Genomic DNA, 14,299 nt, shown 5'->3' with positions numbered 1-14,299 from the left:
GTTAATTCGTGTTATTTGTTGTTGTTGTAGCTGATAGTTAAAACCAAAACCCCCTTATTTGACATTCGTGTCACCCCATAATTTGAATTATGTTTTTACTCATAAATGTCTATTCCTATGATTGACTTGAGCATATTCATACTTTACTATTGAATCTTAAACATGTACCACTCCCGGTGGGATTCGAACCCAACTCATTTAGTTGGGTTATAATACTGACTAGCGATCGTTGACAGTTAGAATTGGATGAAGTATCCTTGATACGTCCAATCAACCGTTCCTTGATGTTGCATGACACCCTCTATGCTCTAGAGATTTGACGAAACTTAGTATATGTGTCTGTTTTTTAAGACATTGGTTTTGATTTGTTTTTTTAGTCGTAATGGTGTTAGAATAACTCTAGATAATGTTTTATATGGTTTTGGACTACGTTATGATCGTTTTATCATTTTAGATTGTAATCCTTCGACTTATGACTATTATGTTGACCATTGTGTAATTGCTTGTTATTCTAGTAACAATGGTATTGATGTTATTACATGGCATGCAAGATTAGGTCACATAGGGCAAGATCGAATGAATAAGTTGGCAAAAGAAGGGCATTTAGGTTCTTTCACCAAAATTGAGATGCCAACTTGTGAAAATTGTCTTGCTGTAAAGATTACACGTAAACCATTTGTGAAGGCTAAGAGAGTTGAGTTCCCACTTCAATTAATTCATTCTTATATTTGTGGTCCAATGAATGTAAGGGCAAGGTCTGGTGCTACATACTTCATTACATTTATTGATGATTTTACGCGCTTTGGTTATGTCTATTTGATTTCTCATAAATCTGAAGCACTTGAGTGCTTTAAAAGATATATGAATGAAGTTGAAAATCAATTAGATAAAGGCATAAAAGCTTTAGAAATCGATTGAATACGTGAATATTTTTCAAAACAATTTGAAGAATTATGTACTGAAAAGGGTATTATCATATAGTTTACTCCTTATACACCTCAACAAAATGGTGTAGCTGAAATAAGGAATAGAACATTATTAGACATGACAAGATCAATGATACCGCAGGCAAATCTGTCTATCTCTTTTTGGTGAGATGCATTATTGACTGCGGCTTACATAGTGAACAAAGTGTCTTCTAAATCAGTGTCTTCCACTCCTTATGAACTTTGGACTGGTCATAAAATAAATCTAAATGATCTACGACTGTAGGGTTGTGCAGCATACATTAAAGATCATTTTGGTGAGTTTGGTAAACTAAGTCCAAAAGGAAAGAAATGTATTTTTATAAGGTACTCTGAACTCTCCAAAGGGTATGTGTTCATCGATGAACTGGAGGATGGAAGTATTATTGAAATTGTATCACGAGATGTCAGATTTTTGGAAAATGATTTTCCCAAAAAGGGTGAAATAGATGAAGTTGAGCCTCTGTACAAAATGTTGAATTCAGAAGATCAGATAATGTTGTCAAACATACTTGATAATTCAATGGATTAAGAAATGATTCCTGGTCCAAGTGGGAGTTATGAATCCCAAAATCCTATAGAGGAATCTGAACTTCAAATACGTAATAGTACAAGAAAAGGTGTACCTAAATGATCTTATGAGATTGAAGATTGTGTTTTCTTGGATGAACCTAATTCTGTAACTGAGGCCTTATTGAGCCCCGAAAGGGATGAATGGTTAAAAGCGATGAAAGAAGAATTAGAGTCCATGAAAACCAACAAAGTCTAGGATCTAGTTGACTTTCCTAAGGAACGTAAAGCTATTGGAAATAAATGAATTCTTAAAGTTAAACGTAAATCTGATGGGTCAATAGAAAGACACAAAGCACGATTGGTGGTAAAAAGTTTTACTCAAGAAGTTGGAATAGACTACGAGGAAACTTTTCACCAGTTGTGAAGTTTACATCCATATGATTACTTTTAGCTATTGTTGCAAGTTTAGATCTAGAAGTACACCAAATGGATGTGAAGACCGTTTTTCTCAATGGAGAATTAAACGAGGAAATCTACATGTAACAACAATTAGGTTTCGTTGTTAAAGGTCAACAAAATAAAGTATGTAAATTAAAAAGATCAATTTATGTCCTAAAGCAATCTTCATGGCAGCGGTATCTGAGATTTCATAAGAAGGTGATGTCATCTGATTTCACCATGATCGATGAAGACCATTGTGTCTATGTGAAAAATTCCAGTGGAAATTTTGTAATTCTTTCTCTTTTATGAATATCAAACATTGAATAAGAAATAAAGAAAAAATGAACAAAGAGAGTATCAAAGAAGGAAGTGGGAGCAGAGGAACTAAAGAGTCCAACTGCATCAATCGAATTCAATAACTTTTATTTAAATTAATTTTATCTAAAAAACTTATTGAATATTTCCATATTATTAATTTAAAATCTAATAATTCTAAAAAATCAAATACTATAAAATTTTAAATTCTAACCCCACCAAATAAGTGAACCAAAAAGAATAGGGTAAACCCCATCCTTAAAAACTGGTTTTATTCCTTTGTGCTTTTTTTTTTTTTGGATGGAGAAAAGAGAAGAATTTACTTATGCACATGTCACGTGCTATATTTTTGCTTGTTAATTAGACACTAATAAAACTCACTATTCTTGTTGCGCTTAATTAATTGCTTTAATTTACTTATTAAATCTTCATACTTATTCACTTACTATCTGTGTTTTCTCATGGATTCGCCAACAAGGCATTAAACATTTTCAATGAGATTCATAGAGCAATTCTTAGTATTTTTCATGTTTTAATCTGTGTGAACCTTTATTGATCGAGTATAAAATGGTGTGCCTTAATTATTCATCTAGTTTTTGTCAAAGTGCCTGAAATTTTATCCTTAGTAATATTTAAAATATAATCTTTCATTATTAAATATTTAATTTATTTGTATATCATTTCACCATAATTAAAGTATTTGTAATTTTTAAAAATAAATATTACTGAAAATATTTATTTTTATTTTGAGTTTTTGAAATAAATAATTTAACCAATTATTTTTAAAAATAATGGAGTAATTTGTAAACAGAGGAATCATATATATATATATATATATATATATAAAGGAGAATGTTAGACTTGCTGATGTGGCATGTTTCTAAGGGTTGGATTCTTATTCATCTTTTTTGTGATTTTTTTTTTTAATCTTTTTCTTCATTTTAAAATACACAAAATATTATTTAAAGTTTTGCAGAATATTAAAGCATAGGAGTTAACTCTCTCCTCATTAAAGCATAAACATATAAAAGCTTCAGTTACCAATTCTTATCATCATAGAGTTTTCCCTTATTTATAAAATTTAAGAGGATTTATTTCTTATCATTTAATTTTAGAATTTGAAAAAAAAAAATCACAAGTTATTATTCCTTATAAGTTAACTAGTGTACTTGTCCGCGCTTCGCGCGGTTCTAAAAAAAATATAATATATGAATTAGTATTAATTAATATTATGATTTTATAAAAAGATAATAATTATAATGAAACGCCTCTTCATGATTTTACTATATTTTTAGATAATAGATATATATCTTTTATTGAATAAATATATGTGAGACATTAACACCGTATATGAAATTATTTATTCAAATTAATGTATAATATTAAGTTAAATAACGTATTGGGAAAAAAATGATGAAGAAATTTGATAATGTATATATCTAAGAGACAATCTAAGAGCATGTGTGGCATGACTGTTGGGAGGCCAAAAATGTTTTTTTTTGTGAAAAACACTTTTTAAAAAATAAATATAAGTGTTTGATAAATTCTTAAAATTGCTTTAAATGGAAGCAGTAGCAGTTTTTTTGCTGTTGGGAAAAAACTAAAAAATTTTGCTTCTTACAAAAAACAAAAGCAGAAGTAGAAAATTATTTTTCTTCAAGACTAAAATATCCCTCTCATATATACATATTTACAAATATATCCATTATTAATTAATTAACATATCTCATAAGTTTGATTAAGTTTCATACAAAAAAAATTATTTTTATATAATAATTTTTATTTTATTTATGTTTATCAATTATTATTACTTTACATTTTATATATTATTTTACAAAATCAGAATTAAATGTAACAACAACATTTTTGTAGGATTAAAAATATGAATGACTTTATTTTATTTTTGTGGTGAATTTATCATATATAGTGGTTTAATTTGTCAAATGGTTTTTAAATTTATTTTTCTTGAAATTTTGAATTATATTTAAGTCATCATGTTAATATTTAATTAATTAATTTATATATAATATTGATTGAAAACTTGAACATGTATATTTTTAATTTAATTAAGAAAAAATTTAATTAAAAATTTTCTAATAAATATTTAAAATAGTTTCACTCTATAAAATAATCTTAATATTAAAAGTACATTGATACTTGACATTTTTCGTAATTTGACTCTCAAAGGAACTTTTAAAAAAAGATTAGTCAAACGTGATTTGCTTATCAAAACCACTTTTCAAATGAATTAGTCAAACACAATTTTTTTTTTCAAAAGTACTTTTTAAAAAGTCATTTTTAAAAAGTGCTTCTAGAAATAAGCATTTTTTAGCAGTAATATCAAATAGGCTATATAACTTTATTTAATCTTTAATAAACAATCTAATATGATTTTAAGATGTAAAAATAAAATAAAATTAGAATATTGAAAATGTAAATATACCCTAATTACCAGTTAACATGTGGAATGGGAAGTTACCATATTAGTTAAATTATGAAATACTTAATGAATTTAGATATTATTATTTTTTGAACTTTTGATTAAGAACTTTTAGGAGTACTAAGTAAGGATAAAGTTAAAACAACTAAAATCTCATAATTTGTATTTATAGCTATTAATGACTATCATACAAATAAAAACATTCCAATTAAATTTTACGTCGCATATATTATTAAGAAGTGGTATATGAATTAAAAAAATTGTCTTTCAAGCGAAAATCAAACTTCTAAAATGTAAAAGTAATGAAAATAAATGATATTTTCAATTAATTTTGTAGACATTTTGTTTCGACGTTTCTGTTCTTGCATATAGTTCATAACATCTCTAATAACATCTATCTAAACAAAATAAATAATTATTTAGGGGAAAGATAGAATATCAATAGGCAGAGGCAGAAATTATTAGTGATTAATTATTTTAAAAAAAATTGATGCACATTAAAAATCTTCCTTGGATTGATGCTAAGGAACAACTTTTCACTTCTTCTTTAGGAGTTGTTGCACAAAGATGAACAAACTTATGGAGAGGAATTTTCTTGTGGATTGACTATTGTCAAAGAAATATTTAATTTATTAAACTAATTAGTTGATATTTTTTTTATAATTAAAGTAATTTGATGTGAATTATATATTATTAATTAATTAAGAGTAAAAGCTACGGAGAATGAAGATGAATTTTTAAAACAAAATAATTAAAAATAATAATAAACAAAGGATCAATAAATGTTTAAGGCAGAAAAAAGGTGTTACATCACTTTTCTTTTATATATATACAGAGAGAGAGAGAGATTATTTGCAGATGAAAGAAATACCCACAGTTTATGAGGATGTGATTTGTTTTGGGAACATGTACAAAATCAACCAAAATTCAATATGAAATTGATATAATTATTCTTGAAATTACAATAGAAAATTTAACCCATAAAAGATAATATTATTACATTTAAATCTACATTTATAATTATGTACAAACTTGTAACAAATAATACTTGTAACAAAATTTGATATATTGCTGATAATGACTATTTTTTCAAGCTTGAATTTGGACAAATACTTTTCACCAGGAAAACCATATGTCAATTCTTCGTTATTTCCTAATAACAAAAAATTGCATCAGAATAGTCCGTAAAATCAATAATTGTGCCAAAATCAAAACAAAGGACAAACTTCTTTCTTTTTTTTTTTTTCTGAAAAAAGAGTTTCAAATGAAAAAAGAGCAAATTAACACTAATGAAAGCAATGGAAATGAAAGTAAGAATGTTATACACTGGAAATAATTTTCTTTAGTATTTATAGTAACGTAAGAGAAGTCCAACGAATTTGAGTATAATTATAAGTAAATGAATATTAAGTACATTAATAGTGCCTAATTACATTTGTACAGTAAAGGGGTTTAAATTGGTATTAAAGTGCCTCAACGTGGGCTGCATTCATTTGGACATTTTCTGGAATCCCATATTTATAATTGGGTGTTATGAAGTTTTTATTAATAGTCCTTTAATTAATTAATAGAAGAAATCAACCAAAAATGTAATTAAAAATCAGAAAAATGGCAAAAAAATGAGAATAAATATAAATCTAAAAGCTGGCCATAGAGAGGTGCCACGTCACCGTTTCTATATCCAGCTTTATATTAATATATAGATTGTAGAATTTGAAAAGTTTTTTCACAAGTTGTACAAGTTTAATCATATATATATATATATATATATAAATAAAGTAGAGTAGCTACAAGAGACAGTATCTCGTGAAGATATTGAAGATGTTGTTTTAGACATCTTTTTTTTTTTAATTATTTTCTTTCATGTCTTTATCTTTTTAATTTGGCAGGAACATTAAACAAGTTTCATTGAACATACACATATCAGTGAGAGGAAAAACTCAACAACACACTAAAACAATAAACAAATCATGAAGGAGAGAAACATACCAAGCAACAAAAAAAGAATCACAAAAACGACAAAGCTCTCTGAAAGCTAATTTAGAGATGAGGAGTAGAGATCTCATAATGAAAAAAAAAATTGCCGACTCCTTCACTCTGTCTCATTTTCTAATGATGATGGAATGTTATTTCTTCATGAAAATAGAAAGAGGCAGTATCTCAAGATCCTTTTGAAGATATTGATCTAAGAAGAAAAATCATGTAATAATCATTTTTCTTTAAAATAAACGACTTTTGAAAGGATTTTGCACTATAATTCCTTCTACAAGAAAATATATATTAAGAATAAAAAAATCATTTTGATTGAGAAATTTATAGAAAGAATGATAAGTGGTTCAAGGGTAAGAAGAATTATTTAGAGAGAGAATCAATTTATTTATGGAATTCCTATTAAATAAGGAGAAAATAAGGAAATGTATATTCTAATTCTCTTTTTTTTCCCCTTAAAAAACGTTTTTTTAATCCCCCCACCTCCCCCATAAAAACGTTTTTTTTTTTAATTTTTTCTTATTTATCTTTAATTAAAGTTTGTTTTATTTTCTTTTATCTATTTTCAAATGAAGTTTTTTATTTTCTTTTATATATGTTTAATTAAGGTTTATTTCTTAGAATAATTAATATATATATATATATATATATATATATATATATATATATATATATGTGTGTGTGTGTGTGTGTGAGAGAGAGAGAGAGACATATTTTAGGCCTAAAATTTTATTTATATTTTTGTAGTTTTTTTTAAAAAAAATTATATATATTTTTTTAATTTTAAAAGACTGAAAATTTTACTTTCAAATTTTGTTGAATATCAAAGTTGACCATATTTAGCATTAATCATCAATCATTCTATTTTCTTTTACTTCCTTACCTTAATTTGATCATTACTCTCATTTATATCATTTCCTAAAATCACTTTCTTTTTTTTTACTTTTTTATTTTTTAATTTATTTATTTACTACAAGAAATTAGTTATTATAACTTGGTAAAAATTGTATATATATTTTTACGAAATTTGATTATTAATTTTTTGAATTTAGATCATTTCTTTTGCTATAAGTTATAATAAAGTTAAAATTTGAAAAGGATGACACCCTTTTTACTTTAGATATTTATTTATTTTTATCAGATTTTTTTTTTTACATTTTTTTTTATATTTTCTTAAAATAATTACTAAAAATTGTGTCTGGAGGTTTATCTATTTATTTATTTTTCTAATTTTTTTTGGATGTTTTCTAATTCTTAAAAGACAGAAAATCTTACATAATATCAATCATGACCATATTTAAATCCTTGGTATTAATTTTTTAAATTTACTTTCCTTAATATCATCATTAATGTTATTTATATCATTTCCTTAAATCACTTCTTTCCTTTCTTTGTTTATGTACTTTTTATTTATTTCAATAATTAATTGTTATAGCTTTATAAGAATTTCATGTTTTATATATAAATAGAATTTGATTTGCCATTTATTTCTAATTCCGTTTTTTTTTCTTTAAAATATTTTTCCTTATCTATCTTTAATTAAAGTTTTGTTTTATTTTCTTTTATATATCTTTATTTGAAGTTTGTTTTAATTTTTTTAATATATCTTTAATTAAAGTTTATATTCTTAGAATAATTATATACTATATGTATGACGTGACATTTTCTAAGGCTTAAGATTTATTTATTTATTTATTTGTAGTTTTTTTTTAAGAGAAATAAAGTATGCATGAAATGTTTCAGTTTTAAATTATTTGTTTTATTTTCATCAGAGTAGAGTCTAAGAAAATGATTTTAAAATTGCTCATTTTCAATGTTCATTATTTTATGTGAATAAAATGCATATGCAACGCTTCTTCTTTCTTTTATTGATGGTTATAGTGCACTGTACATAACCTGAAACCCTTCACTTTTGTCATGATATTTATTTTCGACTTCTTTCACATACACAAATAGGGTGTTCTATTAAACTCTTAAATACGTAAATACTACGTCTTATCAGTATGGTCTTTTAGATTATTTGCTATTAAATTTTCTATTTTTACTAATTAATTAATATTTTATTTTGTTGGATGGTCCACTTTTTTGATGAATATTATATTATTGTGCAGGTTTTTTTTTACAAAACATGTTTGTTTGTTTTTTAATATTTTCTTGATTTATTAGCATAGTAAATTTATGAAATGAAAACTTTATTTACAGTTGTTGATATGTACAATATTAGATTAAAAAGTGACCTTGCAATTAGATTAAATGAATGTCAAAAAAGATATATAGAACAACAAATCAATTAATTCGATTTTGATAAGTCATTTATTTGATATGAACAAATTAATATCAATATCGTTATTAGTCGAATATATGGTCAATTTTATTTTCATTTTTCAATGAAAGTTGATGACTTATATAATTAAAGCTTTATTCATATTATATTACAAATTTAAAAGTACTTAGATTGCTAAATTATTTGTGATTCACTAATTTTCTATTTTGCTAACATCAGATATTTAAAATATTAATTTTGTTCTTATTTCTTATTATCAGCATACTATTATAATTTATGATTTTAAGGGTTTCGACCAAACGGAAAAGATCATATAAATTTGAAGTATTGTAAATTATATTTCATGAAGAAATAATTTATAAAAAAAATATTTAAAATTATTATTATACCGCGCAAAGCGCGAACAAATTTTCTAGTTATTTACATAAAGCAGGTGGAGTAGTTGCTATCAGTATTTGTTTTTTGTGGTTACGGGATTTGTTTATCAAGTTGGTTAATCCTCATGGACTTCATATGAGTTGTTCAACGTAACATTCATTGCTTTCCTTTATCGAGTTATATACATTTATAAAAATAATTTTAAATAAAATGTATACATGTAAAAAAGTTAATATACTCCTTATGTCTCTAATTACTTATCTATTTTTGAATTGACACACCTGTTAAGAAAATAATTATTGACATAGTGAGTTTACATTTTACCCATTAATTATGAAGTGGATGAATTAAAAACTCAAGATTTTCAAAAAATTCTATCTTTTTTCAAAGCAATTAATTGAGGGTATAATAGGTTAAAAAAATGTCCTTTCTTGATTTGTCAAAATGAACAGTAATTAGGGATAACTAAAAAAAGGAAAAGTGAACGAGTAATTAGGGACAGAGGAAATATTTGTTCAATTTTATATTGGGTTGCAAATATTAGTATAAAGTGAGCAGAGTTATGTATTATTATTAATATTGCTTAAAGTGCATACAATGTAGGGGTGAATTGTGAAGATGTTGTGTTGGAAGGTGGGAGGACAAGACACAATCAATATGAAACGTTATTGTGAATGTAACTTATTTTCCTTACTTTCATTAATAAAGTCATTTTTCAGTCATTTTTTCTGATTATATCTCTCATTCTATATTTATTTTAAATGCTAATTGTTTAATTGAATGATTAGTTATAATAACTAATGAGACATTCCTCTAAGGAATTTGATTTTCTAAAAAATAAATATTTTAAAAAGTATTTCATTCATCGAATACCAAAAAAAATTGATAAACCACTCAAAATAATACTTAATTTGTGGGTTTTATTTTTTTACAAATTGATTAAATTGCAGTGAGCCAGTGACTAAGCTATCATCAACAAATTTGATAAAACTTCCGGAGCTTTTAACTCCCGCAATATAATTATTCAAAGAAATTTAATTTGGCGTATCTTTTTTTTCCCCCTCATTTCTCTTCCATTCTAGTAATGTTTCTTCTCTCATTATTTTCCTCTAGACCCAGCAAAACCCTAATTCTTCTTACAAATCCTCTTAGCCGATAGACATGACAATGGGCGGTGCGGGGTGGGGTGAGGCGGGTTGAACTTAATTCGTAAAATTTCTAATCCGACTTACTCCGCCTCGCATAGCAATTTTTTTTTATTTTCAACCCGCCTCACCCTGTCCCGCATAATGTTTTTAATATTGTCTTTTTCTAGTTAAATTCGTTACTAAAAATAAAATTTATAAAAATAAATTCATTTTTTCATTAAGTTGTATAAATTTAATAGAAAATGACTTAACAAATTATTTTTATAAGTCAATTAGGAAACATGTAAGAGATTTTATTTATTTTTATTAAACCATTTTCATTTACTATCTTGAATATTTGTAGTTACTTTAAAGAAATCATTTTAATAAATAATGTCTATCACTCTGATAACATGTTAAAAATTAAAATTAAATTTGAACCCACATAAAATTGCATATACCCGGACCCCGCCCCACATTAATTTTAACAAAACCCACTCCAACCCGCCCCACATCCCTTCCACCCCGCCCCGCATAGCCTTAAACCCACTCCACCCCGCATCCGGCCCTCCCCATTACCATCCCTAATAGCTGACACACCTTAACACCTCAAATTTATAAGTCTTATTTATTGAAAAATATTCATCGATTTATCGAATTTCGTCGATTGATTGACGAAATTTGATTTTTTGAAGTTGACATTAGGAATTTGAAAACCGTTGTGACAATGATTTTTGGGGGTTACGAAACATTTAGTAATTTTAAACCTCACTAATTGATAATTTTTTTGTAGTGAATATTTTGTAAAAAATATTTTCTTCGTATCAAACACACCCTAAATTTTATCCTCTTGTTATACTTAGGCGTAAAAACAAAGAGAAAATAACAAATGATCCCTTATATTTGAGGATGAGTTCAAAATAGTCCTCAAGTATTCATCAAATAACTTTAGTAATTTAATTTTGTCAAAAGTTAACATTTTTCAGTATTTGATTAAATATTTATTTATGTTTGGCAAAAACCATGATTTTTTTAATCATTAAACACAAAGAGAGTCTCATTACTTTGAATGTTACTAATATTTGTATAAATTTTATGATTACTTTAGGTAAAAAATTAGCGGTTAATTTATTTCATAGCAAAAATGTAATATTATTTAATCAATATCATTTAAAATTTATCAATATTAATATTTATCAATTATTTATTTTACACTTAATGAGATAATTTAATATCATTTAATTAATACCAGTTAGAAAGTAAATTTTAAATAGATATTGAACCCTGCACAATATGATTTTTTCGTACCTACTATTATATAGATGGTAAATTTCATTAATATAAAGAAAATAAAAAGGTTTTAAAAAAATAAAAAATTCCATGCCATTCTTTTCATGTGTAAATGTGTATTGATATTTTATAGATAGTTATGTAATGTATCGATATTGAATAAATGATGTATAAGTGTGTGTCAATATTATATAAATAGTATACAAATGTGTATTGATATTGTATAAATAGGTGTGTAATGTATCGACATTGTATAAATGGTGTATACTCATCTATCGATATTATATGAATAATTATATAATGTATCAATATCAATATTTATTTGACTCTATGATGCATTTTCACCTTAATAAATAAAAGGATAAACAAACAAAAAAAGGACATAAATATTATTTTTTACCGAAAAAAGGTGAAAAAATTAGAAAAAGAAAATAGCTTTTTTTATTTTTTTTAAAAAAGAGTAACAAAAAAAATTAAATAACGATTTTATTTATTTATTTTTAAATAGCACAACAGAAAAAAAAAACAATCAGAAAGAAAGTGGCCAAATGGCCTATATTTGGTACAAACAATGGACGATTGGTCATTTTTAGTAAAAAAAGAAAAAAGAAAAAGAGAAGATAATAATAACAAAGTGAATCATTTTTTGTGTAAAAAGTTTAACCCAATGAATATTTTGCATTTTTTTCCCTTATATAGAACAGCGACAAATGCATAATGTGGGATCCGGCTCCTCTTCATTTCTCTTCTCTTCATTTTCCCTAAGTTCCTATTTAGAGTAGTGATACATAACATATATTAAATTGAATGATTAAGATTTAATTCCTAGAGTAAATTTCTAACCATGATTTAAATAATAAATATATTATATATTTATTTTTAAAAATTACTATAACCCCACAATTTTCATCTTGTTCATAAATTTAGAGGAAAAAGAGTTCTCTTCCTAAATTTTTTTTAAAAAAAAATTAAACATTGGGCATAGCCCATTTATTATAAAAAAAAAAAAAGGAAAGTCTGACATTGGGCTCAAAGGGCCCACGTCCAATTCTACTCTAAAAAATGAGAAAAACAAATACAAAAACATAAACATCATCCGACAATATCAGTTCCTTAAAGCTCCAGCAGATATGCCATTTCACCATTTCTGAAACGATGAAGCTTTCAGATGGTCTTCTTCGTCCCAACAACTAAGTAACTTCAAGGAGCTTGAGGGATATCCACTTGGGCATTTAAAACTCTCACAAATGCCATGGATGCATCCTCAATGAAGACTTCTTCCACTCCAAGGTGTACTGTTGTCGCTGTTCCCAAGGTAAGGCTTCCGATTTAGCTCTTCAAACAGATCAGATCAATAAGTTGAACATTAACCCATTTCCTTTGTCTTGTGCAGGTTGAGTTCCAAATGGAACTAATACCACTGCCTCAATACATGGATTTGGGTGTAATGCTCCTCTTTTTAGCTCGCCCAGGTATATATTCTTGGTCAACTCGTTCTTCAACCGAATTGCTTATGTGCTATTTCTGGTGCTTCGATTGCTCTTCGGATACATCTTACTTTGTACTAATTTTGACCCATCTGTAGAATCTTGAATCTGTTATGGTTTATCTTCCTGTTAGGATCTTTGGTGTGTGATAAGGTTGTTGAAATTGTTGTGCTGCACCTTTTTTGTCCTAATATTTGGTATGCTTGCTTTGTCCATGTTTAGAATTGTTTTAGCATTTATTGGTAACTCCTGGAAATTATTAAAGTGAATCAGCTGCTCACCTGCAAAATTAGAAGCTAGATTAGTTAAAAAATCAGCTAGTTGGTTTCCTTCTCTATAGGTGTGCACCACAGTAACATCTTTATTCTCCAGCTCTCTCTTCATAGCCCTTGTCTCTTCTGAGATTACCCATGGTACTTCCCATATGCCATCCAAGATCTTCTTAATCACCAAAGAGTCTGTCTCCATAATAAGGGGAGTATAATTTTGATTCAAACAATAGAGGAGCCCTTCTTTAAAAGCCTGAACTTCTGCCTCTAAGGCTACGCATAGATCTAACCTCTTGCTTGTGCTACAACCAAGTCACCCCTGTCATCCCTTACACAGAAAGCTGTAGTGCTGATGTTCAAGTTACCTTTAGAGGATCTATCTGTATTGCATTTATAGCTACCCACTACAGGGCATATCCACCTTACAATTATGTTGTGGATTAGAGGTGTGTAGGCTTCCAGAAATTGAACTATAAGAGGCCAATAATTAGGCATGCCTACAAGCCAAGGATACCTGTATTTAGCCATCAGAGATAAGTTTTTGTTGACCTCCATTATCATAGAGTATTGAGACATCTTGCCTCCATGTCTTATCACATTTCTCCTCTTCCAAAGTTGCCATAAAATGAAGGCAGGAATTGCCTTATACAAGGGTCTTAACTTGGGGACACATTCCCCTTCCCACCATTTATATATGGTCTGTCTTAGCTGAACAAATGGACCATGTAGCCCTGCTGCACCTGCAAACCACTGCCATAGGAATTTAGCATTAGGGCATGAGAAAAATAGATGGTTGAAGGA

Source organism: Solanum verrucosum, unplaced genomic scaffold (genome assembly GCF_900185275.1).
Source record: "Solanum verrucosum unplaced genomic scaffold, falcon-dt-bn FXZP01000107.1, whole genome shotgun sequence".
NCBI classification, from domain to species: domain Eukaryota; kingdom Viridiplantae; phylum Streptophyta; class Magnoliopsida; order Solanales; family Solanaceae; genus Solanum; species Solanum verrucosum.
The sequence above is the reverse complement of the archived record's forward strand: the minus strand, read 5'-3'. Positions refer to the sequence as shown.